We start from the raw sequence: 15,842 nt of genomic DNA, 5'->3' as shown, positions 1-15,842 counted from the left end.
AAGGCAAGGAAGTTGAGTTTTCTTTATGCAACCACTGATCGAAGGTGAGACGTGCCCATGCTGTTAAACTGTTTTGCAATATATTAAAAATCCTTAACCGAACTAAGTTTCAAAAAAGACTTAAAATCGATTAAACTGTTATGTGTAAGAGAAAGTATATCAAGTACTGAACTGTACTGATAAACAAAAAAAGTCCGAGTCATAAAATATGTGATAATGTAATAAATCGAGAATTTGAGAAGAAAGATCAGATGCAAAACGATAATTGCATGCGCAAAATAAGGCGTTACATGGAATGTAATTGGGAAAACAGGTCCAATCCAAGCCGTTTTCAGTAACGTTCATGCATGGTCCAAAATACGCCAATCTATCGAATTTCATCTAATTATCTCAAAAATTACGACCCATATGTTGAACATGAAACGGATAGGAGAGTACACGAGCGGACGCAAGGACACAGTTTTATCGGTATTATAAAAGATGGGATACTCTCAAGTCCAAGCGTGTAAGTGTCAAGTGTAGCGTGTAAGGATAGAAGAAATTTTAAGCTACGCTAAACAATTTGACGGGAGAGTATATTTCATGAGCGGAATTAAGCTGCAAAGCATACATAGAGTATTACACAGTACCAAAGAATACCTATCGGGCTGTCAAACTATATACGAAAATATATTTCGACTTATAGCTATAGTGAAATGGTCATTGGTGTTACTGATAATTGCGAAGCTGTGGTGTTGAACTATTATTATATTACCGGAAATGCAGTTCGTATATGTTAGTCAATACAGATTGGAAGTGATATATAATTCAGCTGTTGCGCAATACTATCATAGTTCAATTCGAGACATATTACAAAATTATTATAAAGTGACTTTAAAATTATACAACTGAGTTGGTTACCTCTTTTCATATTATTTAACAATGGGTTTGATTGGACGGACAGATTGATATAAGTGATTAATTGAATTTTTAACAATGCGATATTTAATAAGTTTTTTCCCTTTTTTTTTTTCTTTTTTTTTTCTTTTTTTCTTGCAATACAAAAATATTGCACATCAGCGAAAATGTTTTCAAAAGTCAAGAGTTTTCTAAATATTTCATTTAGTATGCAGAAAATAAATGAGTTTTTTGGTTAGGCTTCTTGCCCCCGCCTCCGTTGGTTACCATCGACCGCATCACCCCCGCTAACCGCGGAAGAGAGCAGAAAAAGTTAAACTGAAAATTTCATCCCCAAAAAAAAACAGACAATTGTTTATGTATCCAAACGAAAGCGCTTTGCTTTAGTATAATATAGTTGTTGTTATTGTTGTAAACGGCAACGATATACAATGGAAAAATATAAAACGAGATTTTTAATTAATGCAGGCGAAGTGCACTTCAAACCTAAAACGTAAATAGCCGCCCAGTGGCCATAAAAACCGAAACCTTGTTTAATTTTTTTTTTTTTTTTTGTATTCTTTCTTTTGCCTATAAAACCAGCACAAAGATGATGTTGTTGATATTGAACAACCAACCACCATCGCAGTGCACACACATAAGTAATGTATGTTGAAATGTGTGCGTACTTATTTGTTTGCGCGTGTGTGCATTTGTACGTGTTGTTCGGTGTGCCTCTGTACGTATGTTTGCATTTATTATAAAAACCCTTTTTCGCGCTGGATAAAGTAAAGAAAAAAAGCAAAAAAAAAAAAAAAAATGTATGACAACAACAACAAAACCAAGAAACTTGTTAAAAAAAAATCAAATTCAAATACGTAAGGTAACGTTAATTGAAATGGACAGCACATGTAACCAACCATCCATCCATCCATCCATCCATTCATCCATTCATCCATCCATCCATCCATCCATCCATCCATCCATCTATCCATCCGTCTAACCATACGTTCTGTCCGTTTGTCTCTTTGTGCGCTGCTGTTTGCTTGTTTTTTACATCATCGCTTTGTTCGACCATAGATGCTGTCGTTATTGTTATATAGCTTATGGTTCTGCTACTGAAAAAGCTTCATAATAAATATTTCCAACACACATCTCCGGCCATTAATGCCGATCCTTGTCGGCTGTCAAAGTAACTAAAAAAAAAAATAAAAAAATTAAAACGCCGAAAACGAACGGGAACGACAGGAATATGTAAAAAATGAAAATCTATATATTTGTAATTGTGTGCGTATATGCGTGTGTATCATCATTCGACTGCAATTGTCACGACTCGTCGCCGATGCATTCAAACTTTGCATCTTTTTTTTACTCATCCTCATTATTATATATCGCAAAAAACATGCTACACGCCGGAGGTTATTACTCACAATCAATAAAGAACGATAGAAATCGAACCCGTTCCGGAAAAGCATATCAGAATGATGCGGCAGACTTCCCTTCAATTTTTAAAAAGTGCACTTTAATGAAAATTTCAATATAAAACAAAAACTTTATATATTTATAACCGAGGCTTCTTTCTCTTTGAAAATCGTTGCTTTACTGATTGCATTTCCTTTATTGTTGCTATTGCTGTTGCTATTGCTATTGCTGTTGTTGTTGTTGTTATTGTGTTGCTGCTGTTATTATAAGGATATGACTTGCAAAGTAAACACTTATTCTGATGCTTACCAATGCAACCATATGTTAACAGCAATTGTTGCTAATTATAATAAATTTATTGAGCAAATATTAATTCTAGCCTTTCTGACATGAATGCGGGATACAATGATTGCATTCGCTCGTATATGCAAATGAAACCACACGTGAATCTATTTATTGCTTATAAAAATATAACAATACCAACATGTATATAATATATATATATATATATATATATATATATATATAGTGTATGTTATATATTACCAACGGATACCTATTGAAAAAACATAACATATACATAAAATTATATATTATGTATGTGTGTTGTATGCTTGTGCTACGAATTTGTTTACATTTGTGAAGAAAGGCGAGGACATGAAAATTATTCAATTTAATATTAGATACTGAACATGGCTTCAGATTACTTAGCAACAGCAATTTATATGAACTGATATGCAATACGAAAGTCCAGAGTTCAGTCTAATGGGAAATTCGAGATTTACTCGTAACGATTCAATACATTTCATGAATGGAAACAAGCAATTTACTTAAAAATTCAAGATTTGACCTGATCGTCCTAAGGGATACAATTGGAGATTGAAACCAATACGGTTCAAGAATCGAACAAAACAAGCTTTCATATAACTTGAAAATCGAAGTAAATTCATCTCACGATATTTGAAAATCAGACTAATATATTATATTTATCGTGATTCAGTTGCCGAAGGGACTGTCTCGGTTAAGCTCCAATCTTTAACTAAACGATTTAGTGAATTAAACGTTTTGTTACAGTTATGACATATAGCGTATAGAGTATAATTAAACAATTTTAAAAACGTTGGCCCTTCCAATTTCACGCAAAGGATTTAATAAATGATGAAAACTTATTAGAGCTTAAAGTTGCCAATGATTTAAAATAGCTTGAAGGTTTGATTTATTGAGAGTAGAAATCACTTACCATCAAAGGCATCTATTGCAGAACAAACGTCTCAAGCAATTTTCAATGGATCTATTTGCTTTGAGCGTATCCCCAAAATAATCCATATTATTAGAAAAACCGAGGCACGATTCGAGCAAACAATCACAATCACTCATTCAAATTCGTATTAATCGGAAGCGGTAGTACCTTCTAATAGCTTTTACTATATGAGGGCTTGATTGAAAATTCACAATATTATGACTTTTGGGATATCACGGCCATTTTTTGTCGCAATTGCGGCCCTTAGTTATGCTTAGAACGCACTATAATATGCCACGCCCCGCAAATGGAGCCACCATGGATATTCAGCTTTATCGTCGATACAAAGTGTTCGCCTACTCTGCGTCATTTTTACTTCGATTTTTGATATCTTAACGCAACCACTATCCGCCGCTCTTAAGGATTTAGCAGCACTAACCCTCGTAGTAAAGCGGAAAAGTAAGGCTTTCCGCAAAAGACGTCTTCGTCTTTTTTAACTTAGAAGTATACCTACCTATTCAAACGTCCAAGAGACTATGCTGTGCACGGACAACAATGATTTTATAAACTTTGACGGGCGAATCGAGCATAGCACTTATCCATGTTGTAACTTTGATTCGAAACTATAGAGCCACCAATGAATTTAACCAAATTCGAAGGCAAGGCAAAGTCAAATGCACACATTTATCTGCCCCATGCAGGTTGGCGTTCATCGCAAAGATTAAGAGAGATTAGCAAAATATTTCGCGAGATAGCGATTAACACGAAAACGCTTCGATGAAGCCAGGTATTGCTGGTAATTTGCTGGTAAAGGGATATAAAAGCACTATGCGCGTGGAATTCGAGTCGAGAGAGTTGAACTGCAATATTAAAAAAAACTTTGCAAATATAAGTGCCTGTAAATAATTTGCAAACAGATCTCCCAACAATTATATATAGTAACTATACTATCCCAAAAATCACAATTCAGCGATACGAACTTAATTTGAAAAGGAGTTGAATAAATAACGTAAGACCGCGAAAGACAACTTTACGTTACAATACTCTAAACGATATTTAATAATTCGAGAGAAGCCTACCGAAGGACTTACTCTCGTTCGAGAGGTGAATTTAAAAAAGTTTAATTTGAGAATCGAGTTAAGTGATTCTATAAGGCTGTCACTAACAAATTGATTACAGTTCAAGCGACTAAGCCCTTTAGTGGAATTCATAATTCGCATTGAATTGTTCGAGATTAGAACGGAACGTTTTTATAAATGTTGAGAATGCAGCCAGCTAAACGCGGAGTTGTATATTGGAACCTTGAAATTAATTGATTGAATATACCTCATGATTCGAACGAACCGATTCAGTACAATTCCAAAGACAAATTAAGCGGATTTTTCGATTTTCAATTCAATTCAATAGACAAACTAACTTTGATTAAAAAACTTAAACTCGAACTAATCAATTTAAGGTAATTAACGAGTTTATTCACATCTAATCTAATGCCCTGTTCGCATGTCTTTAGAAGCGCGTCCATTATTTTATTTATTCAACTTTGGTACTGATTTAAAAAATTAACAAAATTTTTTTTACAACAATTTGTAGATATCCTTCCTTTCTTTTCTATTTTCTATTTTCTATTTTTTTTTATTTATTTATTTTTTTTTTATTATTATTATTAAGCAATTGAAAACTTTCACTTGCTATTCGCTTGAACGCGACAAACAGATAAACAGGAAGTTTGTTAAATTGTTTAAACACAAGTTTTAATTCCATTGTCGCAACTTTCAGGCTCGATTATGTCCTATTCAAATGTAATCAAATGTTTTTGCTTTAAATTCCGGTAAGGATGCTTTTATATGAGTTTACCTTACCTTTAATATCTATCACCACCCCCCAGCGAACGCATCAACAACACTCTTCTTACGCTTTCCAATTAGTTATTGTTAGCATAGACTCATTCTACCTGGTAAAACACTAAAACATACATTACGTACATAATATAAACATACATATATGCAAGCACACACATATATATATAAAAAATATACACTATATATAAATAAATTCGTTCAAATGTAGTTTCCTATAGAAAGCTCTAAAAAATATGAAATAGATACTCAACTTGCACACGCACACATATGTGTGAATACATACATTTGTAGTGGAACATGAAAAACAAATTTTCGCATATTTATGCGTAAAACCGGTAAAAAACTACACAGTCGACACATATCAACGGACACTAATACATGCTTATATGCAATTAACTGACTTACCCTAGCTTGACAAAAATATTTATATACAAATCAAATATATATATATATATGTACAACAATAATTTTATAAAATTAAGGAAAACTGTTTTTGAAAATCGTTACCAGACCCATTGCCTGGAAAAATCAATATGGAGCATGCGCCGTTTGTTAATCAGGAAAAACGTACGAAAATCTGTTATTATGAAAAAAAAAAAAAATAGAAACAGAAAACTGAAATTATGAAAAACTTTTCGGCTTACAAGCATACAGAAGAATAAATTTCTATCTGAATTCATTTCCGAAATATTTTCTAATTGAAGAGATAAACGCACCACTTGAAACGAGATGAAAATATGGCCAAAATATGTACAAAACTTATGCATTCTCATGTCATATAAGCGCCTTAGAGTATATCTTAGATACTCATCATCTATGGTGAGTGAAATTTATTCATTATAATCGTCATTATCGTCCCAAGAGCCTAAGCCAATTTAAAATACATTTCATTTACGAAGCTTCCGCTAAGCCTGGCATACTATCCGAATGTTACCAACGGAACGAGAAAATTAATATATCATGATTTTGCATTCATGATGGATAGATGCATATGATAAATAAAATTCTAATTAAAAACACTTTTCATGAAATTATAAACTAAAGCAAATAAAAAAAATAAAAAAAATTGCATTCACCTTGAGACGAAACTTCAATATTTACGATCTCAGACGAATATATGAAAAAATTTAAATTACTTTGTGAATTTTTAAAAATCCTCGCATCACACTGTAGAAGCGGAGCGATTCCTTCGTTGAGTTAGAATTTAAAATTCTTTGTTTATTTCTAAGCGAATCAAACCTAAATTCAACTAAACCCGTATATGGCAACAAAAGATTGACGAAAACAAAAAAAAAATTCTTTTATTTTCGTTTCGATAGCTGGAGAAACTAATCGCTTAAATTAAGCTCTTTCACTATTAAGAAGAAGAAAATAAATTTCATTTTGTAACTGAAAACTAATTTTTGAAAGGAAGCTGAGGAAAACCTCCACAAAAAATCTACTCCGCCCGATGCAATATTTGAATGCTAGATGACTGGCGTTGAATGCACTTGTGCAAGCATAAATGCAATGGACAATGTTAAGGTTGCAAAAAAATGCCATTGCAAAATAACAGACGTTTGAAATAATCCATGATACGACAAAGGACAATCCAAAATGAAGCAAGGGGAAATAATCGATAAATATATCGGGTGGCCCTGTGAAAAATGCTTTAGAAATTAAAGGCGTTTAATGAAAATTCATTTGACTTGAGTGATGTATGGTTGAAACATATATACATCGCTGCTCATGGGAATCAAGCGAAGAATCGACAATATGGATGAAAAGCAAGTTTACAATAGATTAACTTTCATTGCAGTAAGAGAATAAATCTTGAAAGGCCGCTTAAGTGGAACTGAAAGTATTATGTGCCATTGTCGGTTTTCTTTTAACAACCTCATCGCTGTGTGCCAAGCAGAATTTGTGGTTCGACCCGTTACAGTTTTTACATATGGCCCGCAAAGACGAATAGAGCTCATAATTTATATGACACTGAACTAATCTATTGAGCTGACAGTGTCTTGGTGCCCTCACTGGAACGTGCAGGTCAAACTGGCTTAGTAGGAATGGGGATAATTTTCTGCCTTATTCAAGCTTTTTTTGAGAAACAAAACTCTTAGCTTCAATCTTCAAGCAGCACATGAAAAGAGCGTTACAGCAATTAGGAGAGAAAACTATCGCGACATATTCTAAGCATAGTTCTCACCAGTGAGACATGCAACCCTTTGGTTATACAGGGGTCGTCAAATTCTTTAGAACATGATTTAATAAAACGTAGAGAGGCACTTGCTTTGCTAATAACAACAGACTGAATAAGCAGATTAAAGTATGCTTAGCATCAAAAAACACTTAATTCGTACATTGATGAAACTGTCACCAACAGCTGATCGTAAATGAAATGCTACGAACTTATTGTAACAGTTCTCGAGAAGTGAAAACATTGGCATTTAGCTATGGTAAGAATCCTGTCGTTTACTTCACGAGTAAAAGGAAATTCGACCTAAGTTATATTATCGGATGACTGAAACAGTTTCACGTCATCCGCATACATAAATATGCAAAAGCCGCTTACAACAGATGTGAGAGCAGGATCCAAATGGCTGCCATGAGAAGTACCTGATCTAGCAGCAGTTTCAGCAGACATGTAAAACTTGAATTGCACTTTATTAGTGCGACTATTTAAATATGAGGCAAACCAGTTTATAAGAATCTGCGGGAAATCAATCTTGAATAACTTCAATGTAGTAATAGGTCGCGATTGACTAATTCAAACAACTTACTTGCATCGGTGTAAATCATGGAACCTTGATTGCACTTTTGAAAGCTCCCTTGAGAAGTAGAAACCAAATGTAAGAAGATTAGTAATAGTACCGTACTGTTGTTTAAAAACTATTAATGCAATTGACTGCTTCAGTCTGTCTACCATTTCCGAAAAGTTTTGATATAAAGCTAAGGTTAACTATTCTCCTATAGTTGTTCACATTTTTCTTCACTACATTTTAACAAAGCGAAATTACAGACCTTTGAATCCGTTCAGCATCTCAACTGCTCGCAAAGCAATTTTGGGAAAGATGTCATGGTCTCTTACGATATAAAGATAGAACAATAAATCAAGGGTAATAGAGCGATACGAGTGTTCGGGAACTTTCGCGAACAAATTTGACATCTCTTACTGATCTGACGCTTTAATGTAAACATGTAGTAAACATTTATGGATAAGGTAGAGGTTTTCCTTGTGAAGTGAACAACACTGTTTACTGAGTTTTAAAAACTTGTCTTTAGTCCTCACGTGGTCCACGTAAGCAATACTAGAACGACTTACTTTGCATAACTACGAACTGGTCCCCCCGAATGCCAATACTATAGATTTTTAATTTTACCATCAATACCGATGCTTTATATGGCCTCCGTTAAACATCTTTTCGCTTCGGATATTATATTGTGTCCACTTTTCATTATCGATCATCATTTGCTGCGAAGAATGCGACGTGTCACTAGCACTTCAATGAGTTGACCGACACTGTTGTACAGAATTTAAAATTGGAACTTCCTGTTGGCGAAGTCATCGGGATTGAATTCGAGAAAAATGCTTGTTTTGACCAGCAGTGACCGTTAGGCGAAAGCTTGTAAGATTTCGACGGACTTTCTCATCTTTATGATTGGAATTTTATTTTATCGGTCTGTTCTCAATTGGCTTGCTTTCTCGTATCGTCGTCGTTTTAAAACCACACCTATTTTCGATTTTCAAAAGAGAAAACACCTGTATAACGTAAAACGTAAAACGTGTATAATGTGTTTTTTTAATCCATTTGCTTGAATTATATTTGCATATGATACAAAATAGATGCAAAAGCCTATGCCTATAGGCATAGCTACATGCGCACATAATTATGTTAACTGTTGATAAAGGATGTTTCTATTTGAAGCGCTTTATATAAGATTTTTTTTTTTTTTTCCCTTGTCTTTTTTTATCTTTTGATGTGCACATGTGCTAATGTACAATATATGCATCTGTGTGTCGGTTTTTAAAAAACGCAAAACAATAAACTTTGAACTTTTAATTTTACACACTCAAATGACCGCATACACACACACATAGATTGCGAGCGTATTTTACATGCAGTTCCCTTATTCTCCCTTGACTTTCAACTTCCGCTGGTTGCTTCAAGCCGAATAACCAACTGCATTTGAAGTGAGCGCAATACTACATATGCCTGCTTGTGTACGTGTATAGGCATTAAAGTATATATTAGCGCTGCTACGAAACTGACGGCTTTACAGCTTGATAACAATATTACATTAGGTTTTTTGTTGATTCCATTCGAAAGCAATAGATTAACATGAAGGTGATGGTTATGGCGATGGCGATGGCGATGGCGATGGCGATGGCGATGGCGATGGCAATAGTGATGGTAATGGTGATGGTGATGGTGATGGTGATGGTGGTGGCGGGTGTTGCTCTGCTTAAAATTTATCTGACGTATTAGTGATGTTGCAAAATAGGATTTTATCTGTATGTTATATGGCATTTTACCCACCTTACAAAATCTGCTTATTCCAATACGTGCATGCATCTATATACATAAATAATATATTACTCTCATTGACTCATTCTTGACCATTACCGGTACATTTTGTATTGTATAGAGCTTTTTGTTGTTTCTTGCACGTAATCAAGTGTATAAGCTTTTATTATTCTATGTATCCACATATATATGTGTGTGTATGTGTGTGTGTGTGTGTATTTATGTGTACAGGAGAGATGCACATGAGATTACATTGCTGCTTTTAATATATATAAGCAGATATTATATACAGAGAAGTACATAGGTATGCGTATGTTAGGATCATTCATCGCCCGTCAACCCTCTTTAGAAATTTAATACATCATATGCTCGAAAATTGAAAGAAGAATAGAATTGAATACAATTCTTTTCAATTCAAGTTAACACTTAATCCCATAAACTTTTCTGCTTTGATGAAAACTTTAATATTTTCACATGCATCTAGCATCTGAAGTAAATTAAATTTCAATGTGCTGAAGATTTCAAAATTACTTAAGTTAATTCAATTGAAATCCCACTAAGCTAAGCAACTTAGTCCTTAATCAACGAGTCAAATTTATTTATTTTTATTATTTTTTTTTTCATTCAATTTGCGGCTAACTGAAAACTGTACTTCCGATCTGAAGAATATCGATTTTGACTTGCCCAATACAATTTTGAAGTCTCATTAATGGTCAAATTCAACATTCGAATCGGAATATTTCGATAAATTGTGATTAACTAACTAGTTTCTTATTCTGTTTAGAAAATCAGGTAAGTTCGATATCTGGTAGCAAATATTCATTCAGCAAATGTCCACAAATGACACAAATATTCGCATCATGTTAAATTATTGAAAATATTCCTAACGGAAGTTATACTTACTGAACATCATTCAATATTGAAATTGTGATCGAACTTCGCAATTGTAGAATTGCAAGCCAATTGCCTAACAATAAGAGATTTAATCGAATATTTCATTTAAGCGAACGACGGGAAAAAATTATTTTTATATTGTGAACAATGAACTCGCACGCTCCCTACGCTTTTGAGAGTTGATCTATAAAATTTGCTCAAACATTATTAATCTTTTTTTTTTTTTTGCTAGTAAAACACGCAATGCGTGCAAGATATATTGCATCTGGGAAATATCAGGCTATCAACATCAAGGATTAATTATCCGCGGCTTAAGTTGTTTCTTAATATGTTGTCATATTTAAAAACGATTTTCGATTTGTACAACAAACGTTAATAGTAATTATTTTGAGTTTGATTAGGCCGCAAAAAGCATACAGAATTTATGTCTATTAGTTTCAACGAATTTGAGAAGTAAATGACTTACTGACGCAGCTGTTACAAACGTTATTAACTGTGTACAGTCATCAATGAGTCATTGATTCAAATTTTGACAAAAGTGTGGCTACCAAATAACGGTGACTACTTTTTTGATTACCTAATATACGAGAAATGTTTATTGGTGTCTTGGGCGGTACTTAAAATTTACTTCAAGTCTCGCTTTCTTTCATTATTTGAATGCATGAGAATAAGTTATGTAAATGCTGTGCAATACGTTGAGTTCCGATCTTTACAAAAACTATACTTAATTTTGATCTTAAGCAATATTAAAAAAAATTAATTTGAAATCTGCGACAATTGACTTATTCATCTCAAATCACATTGAGACGATTAATTCAGGTCTTGAATTGTATTAAAATTTTTTATTCCTATTCGCCTACGGTCATGTTAATTTTTAACTATTGCATATACATATATGTGTGTCTATCTGTACGAAAATCCTTGATCCACTATGGTTAGTAAAAGCATTGGCTTAGTTTTTCAGTCTCTATAGCAAGTTCCGAACTATAATAAACCGTTTAGTCCTCATATCGACCTATGCTAAGTATATGCAACGGCCGTTCAATAATAATCAGGTACTCAAGCGATTAAATTATGGTAAATCAATTTGCAGCAGTAAAATTGTGGTGCAGTCTGCTGTTGTGTCAAGAACTATAATATATGCTAAAACTGAACGCAACATCTGAAAAAACTGGCAACCGGTGAACAAAAGCTATTTCAAGTAGAAATGGGGAAAAAATGCATACAAATATTATTTCAGTTATAAGCTCGGTGTTTTAGCTGAATCTTGCAATCAATAGCCGGAAGATATCATCTTTTTTTTTAGAGACACCGTCTATAATAACAGACGAAATTTTGCAGACCTAATTGAGTTAAGTTGGTCCTCACAATACAAACTAACGTAAGTGATTAAATTTTTATATTCAAGTGATACATTGGAACCACTTCTCGGATGAATCAAAAAGATCGTTCTTCATGCATTGAAGTGCAGCGGAGTGTTCAACATTCTAACCTCATGCTAATAATTTATTTCGGCTTTCTTTTGATCCGTGTTTATCGAGTGTCTATCTATACTTGAACAGTTATTTCACGTCTTATATGTAGATCTTAAACTATATTGTAAAAAATTTAATGCGATTATCGAGAATTTGTTTGAATTTGTACTTAAAATCAAAGTATTGGCTTGATCATCCAGTGGCATTAACATAATTAATAAATCCTTCAAATTGTAACAAGTCAATTAGTTGTTTCTTAATCTTTGTTAGAGTGATTAGCGTGAATTCACAAAAATTGTGCTAAGAAATCGATCTCTATGAAATCTGGAAAACAATTATATGAAAAATGGTTTCAGATAATTGATGCGTTAACCATATCCCTTGCTTATACACCATTATAATTTCATGCGGACAGGTTCCTTCGAATAGTTGACCATATAGACTGAAGAATTTTCGATCCCCTTTTAGAATCCCCTTAATCAAATTGAATATTATCGATAAAGCAAAAGACTATAAGGCAGGAATTCATTTAACATAGTTTGCCTGTTCGAAGCACAAGGAGAGTAACTTGGTATATAAAGAATAATTTTTTCACAATTTTTTAAAAAGTTCAAAACGGCATCAAGCAAATGAATGTTACTTTGCATACAGTGATTGGCTCATATGGAAAAACGATGTAAATAAAAACAAAATAATTGCTGCTCGAACCCATCCCTACTAATATTAATCTTAGCTAGGTATACAGGAGTCGTAAGCTTAACATTTTTAGATGAGCCCTAGCAATCTTCTTTTTTTCTTTTTTTTTTTTTTGATATTTTAAAGTATATAAGGGTGACGATGTTTCATTTTTCCTATCATCAAAGAGCGTTACTTTTATACTGGCCTCTGCGTCGGATGTTAATACGCCTGTCAACATCTCTTATATATAGTGTGCATTATAATTGTTGGCTTTAGCGAACTTGTTGATGGTTATTGGTTCACGATCAATTTTACGCTAAGATTCTAGATGGTCCCCTTCAAAGCTTTTACGAAGTCTCTGATCAATATTTGCTATTAATTGCTATCCATAGATTTTCACTTTCGTTGTAATCGAATCTATCCCATTTTCCGATTTAATGTCTCACTGTCAATTAGAAATACATACGCCGTGTTTGGATTTGTTATTCTAATTTCTGCATTGGAACTTTTAATTATGAGATAACAAACCGACAGACAAAGTTCAATCAAATCGAAATCACTAACATTTTTGATGGGATATCTAGTGCATATGGCCGCGTGCAGTGAACGGGAAGATAAATACAAATTCAACAATGTTGAAACGATTCGTTCGCCTCTTTCTCTAAATTAAAAATTTTCTCACCCACTACCCACTACATATTTTAAATCATACATCTTACCTATAATGAATAATTAATTCCAAGCTCCAATTATGTTAGAATTCTTTATTCGCAAAACGGTGAAGCATAAAAATTTGCTTATCATTCGAAAATGTGGACTACTTCAAGCTTCGAAACTGATTCGCGTTTCGAAAGTGATTAACCTAAAGCTTTACTTTGTGTGAACCTTAATCTATTGCATTACATGTGCGTGGCTTTATGTCTTACGCCATATGTATTTGCATGCGTTACTCAATCTGTTTATGTACTTGTTCAGAAGTGCGAAGCAGGATTATGTGCCTGACTCTGCTAAGCCATATACGTTTACATGAATTATATAGCAAGACTTGTGTATGCTGCGCAGAATATTTTGTTATTTGCTACGCAGTATGCATTGGATATATGTATTTAAATAATGCATTTTGCATGTGCTGCGCAGTACGTAATTACGGTATACAGTTTAATTTACTGCATTGTACGCATTTGCAGTATGTACTTGCATTTGCTACGCAGTATGTATTTTAATGTGCTATGCAGTACGTGCAATACGCAATGTATATGCTTGCATAAGCCAAGCAGTATTTGCTTGCACTTGTTACTCAGTACATATATCTTTGTAATATACTACGTACTTGCAGTAAGCATACGCATTTGCTACGCAGTCTAGTACTTGCCTATGCCACGCAATAAGTACTTTACAGTACGCACTGCAGTGTATATAATAGTTGCGTTTTTTTGCGAATTTACTACGCAGAACATGGTTGTATTTATAGATTCTTACGTTCGTTACCTAGAATGGCATGAATCACTTGAATATCGAATAGAATGTTGAACTGAATATTGAAGCCTGACCTGCAGTCATTTCTAAATAGAGAAAATCGATTGATTCCTAAGGTGCCCGGAACAAAAACTTCTTCAGTTTGAGCGACTCTTCTTATTATAAATTCTTCCCCTACCCGCCTTACCATCAGACGGTTTCCGGCAGTTAATTCGTGATTTTGCACTCAGTAAGAGGTCTGATTAGAGACCAAATCTTTATTGCAATGATTTCTTCAAATTTTCAATGGTTTCGTAACGATTTGTAAGATCTTTTTCGAGTCAATTAATTCTTAACTCAGTTAACTTCTTTATTAAATCAATCCTTTAGATTTGCAGGGGACTTTTCAATATTTTTTCAATATATATATAAGTTTTGTATATATATTTGAACTTACCTATCTCTCAGGCTTCTCTCAGATTCCTAGTTGATATAGTCAAAATCTCGACTTTTCCGTTTTGGTGACAAAAACGATTTTGTTTTTGCTTTCAAATCATGTTCTGCTTTTTGACGGCGCGGCTTTTAGTAAAATGCATAATTTTATAATTTTTATAAAAATGTTTTGTTTATTTTATTTTTGGTTTTTATTTTTTAAAAAAAATTTATATTTAGTCACAAACCCTTTTCTTAAAATTTTTATTGCAGTGCTTGGTATGTTTGTTTGTTTTCTTTTTCTTTTTTTTTTTTTTTTTCTTTTTTTCTATTTTATACTTAGTTTCTCTTAACTACGAATAAATTTGGCCTTTTTGTCCCTTTTTGCGATTTGTTGTTGTCTTCATTTATATGTTAACCGATAATTATTTTATAAACTGTTTACAAATTTCTTTAGTGACTTTTCTGAAATTTTCATAAAATCGTTGGAAGTCCTTGCATTTCTCCTTATTTTAGTTAAAAGAGGTTTTTCTTTTTCTTTTTTTTTTTTTTTTTTGGACAAAAAAAAACAAAAAAAAAAGAAGTTAGACGAAGAAAAAGTCACAGTCTCTCGATTTTATTTATAAATATTCGTCGCACATAAAATAATTTTTAATTACTTTAAGTCGTACTGGAATCGACAGACATACATGCACGCGTATACATACAACACACACACACACAAACACATCCAATTAAACATACGCAATTTTTTCAACGCAATGAGCTCATATAAAATTTTTAATTTATCATAATATTCGTAGACATCAATAGATTGTTTACTTAATTTCTTGTTTTTGTTTTTTTTTTTTTGTTTTTTATATATGTTTAAGAAAAAAGTTTCTTTAAAGTCTTACATATACCTATGCACACACATATACACACTTATTTTGAGGCAAAAATTATCTAAATATTATTGTTAATATTGTTCATTAAAAAAAAAAAATTGCTTTTCTTTTGCGTTGTT

The 15,842-nt window shown here is 33.0% G+C and overlaps 1 long non-coding RNA gene across 1 annotated transcript in view; it reads right to left on the bottom strand.

The window, feature by feature from the left end:
* LOC119637509 overlaps nt 1-15,061 on the bottom strand; it is a 35,385-nt gene extending 20,324 nt beyond the window's left edge. The window contains exon 1 of the long non-coding RNA XR_005247263.1: nt 14,862-15,061. This is a non-coding gene — a long non-coding RNA (uncharacterized LOC119637509). The remainder of the gene's footprint in view (nt 1-14,861) is intronic.
* Between the last annotated feature and the right edge of the window lie 781 nt (nt 15,062-15,842).

This window comes from Glossina fuscipes, unplaced genomic scaffold, assembly GCF_014805625.2.
Source record: "Glossina fuscipes isolate IAEA_lab_2018 unplaced genomic scaffold, Yale_Gfus_2 0, whole genome shotgun sequence".
Classification (NCBI taxonomy): domain Eukaryota; kingdom Metazoa; phylum Arthropoda; class Insecta; order Diptera; family Glossinidae; genus Glossina; species Glossina fuscipes.
This window is presented reverse-complemented; position numbering and strand designations above follow the sequence as displayed.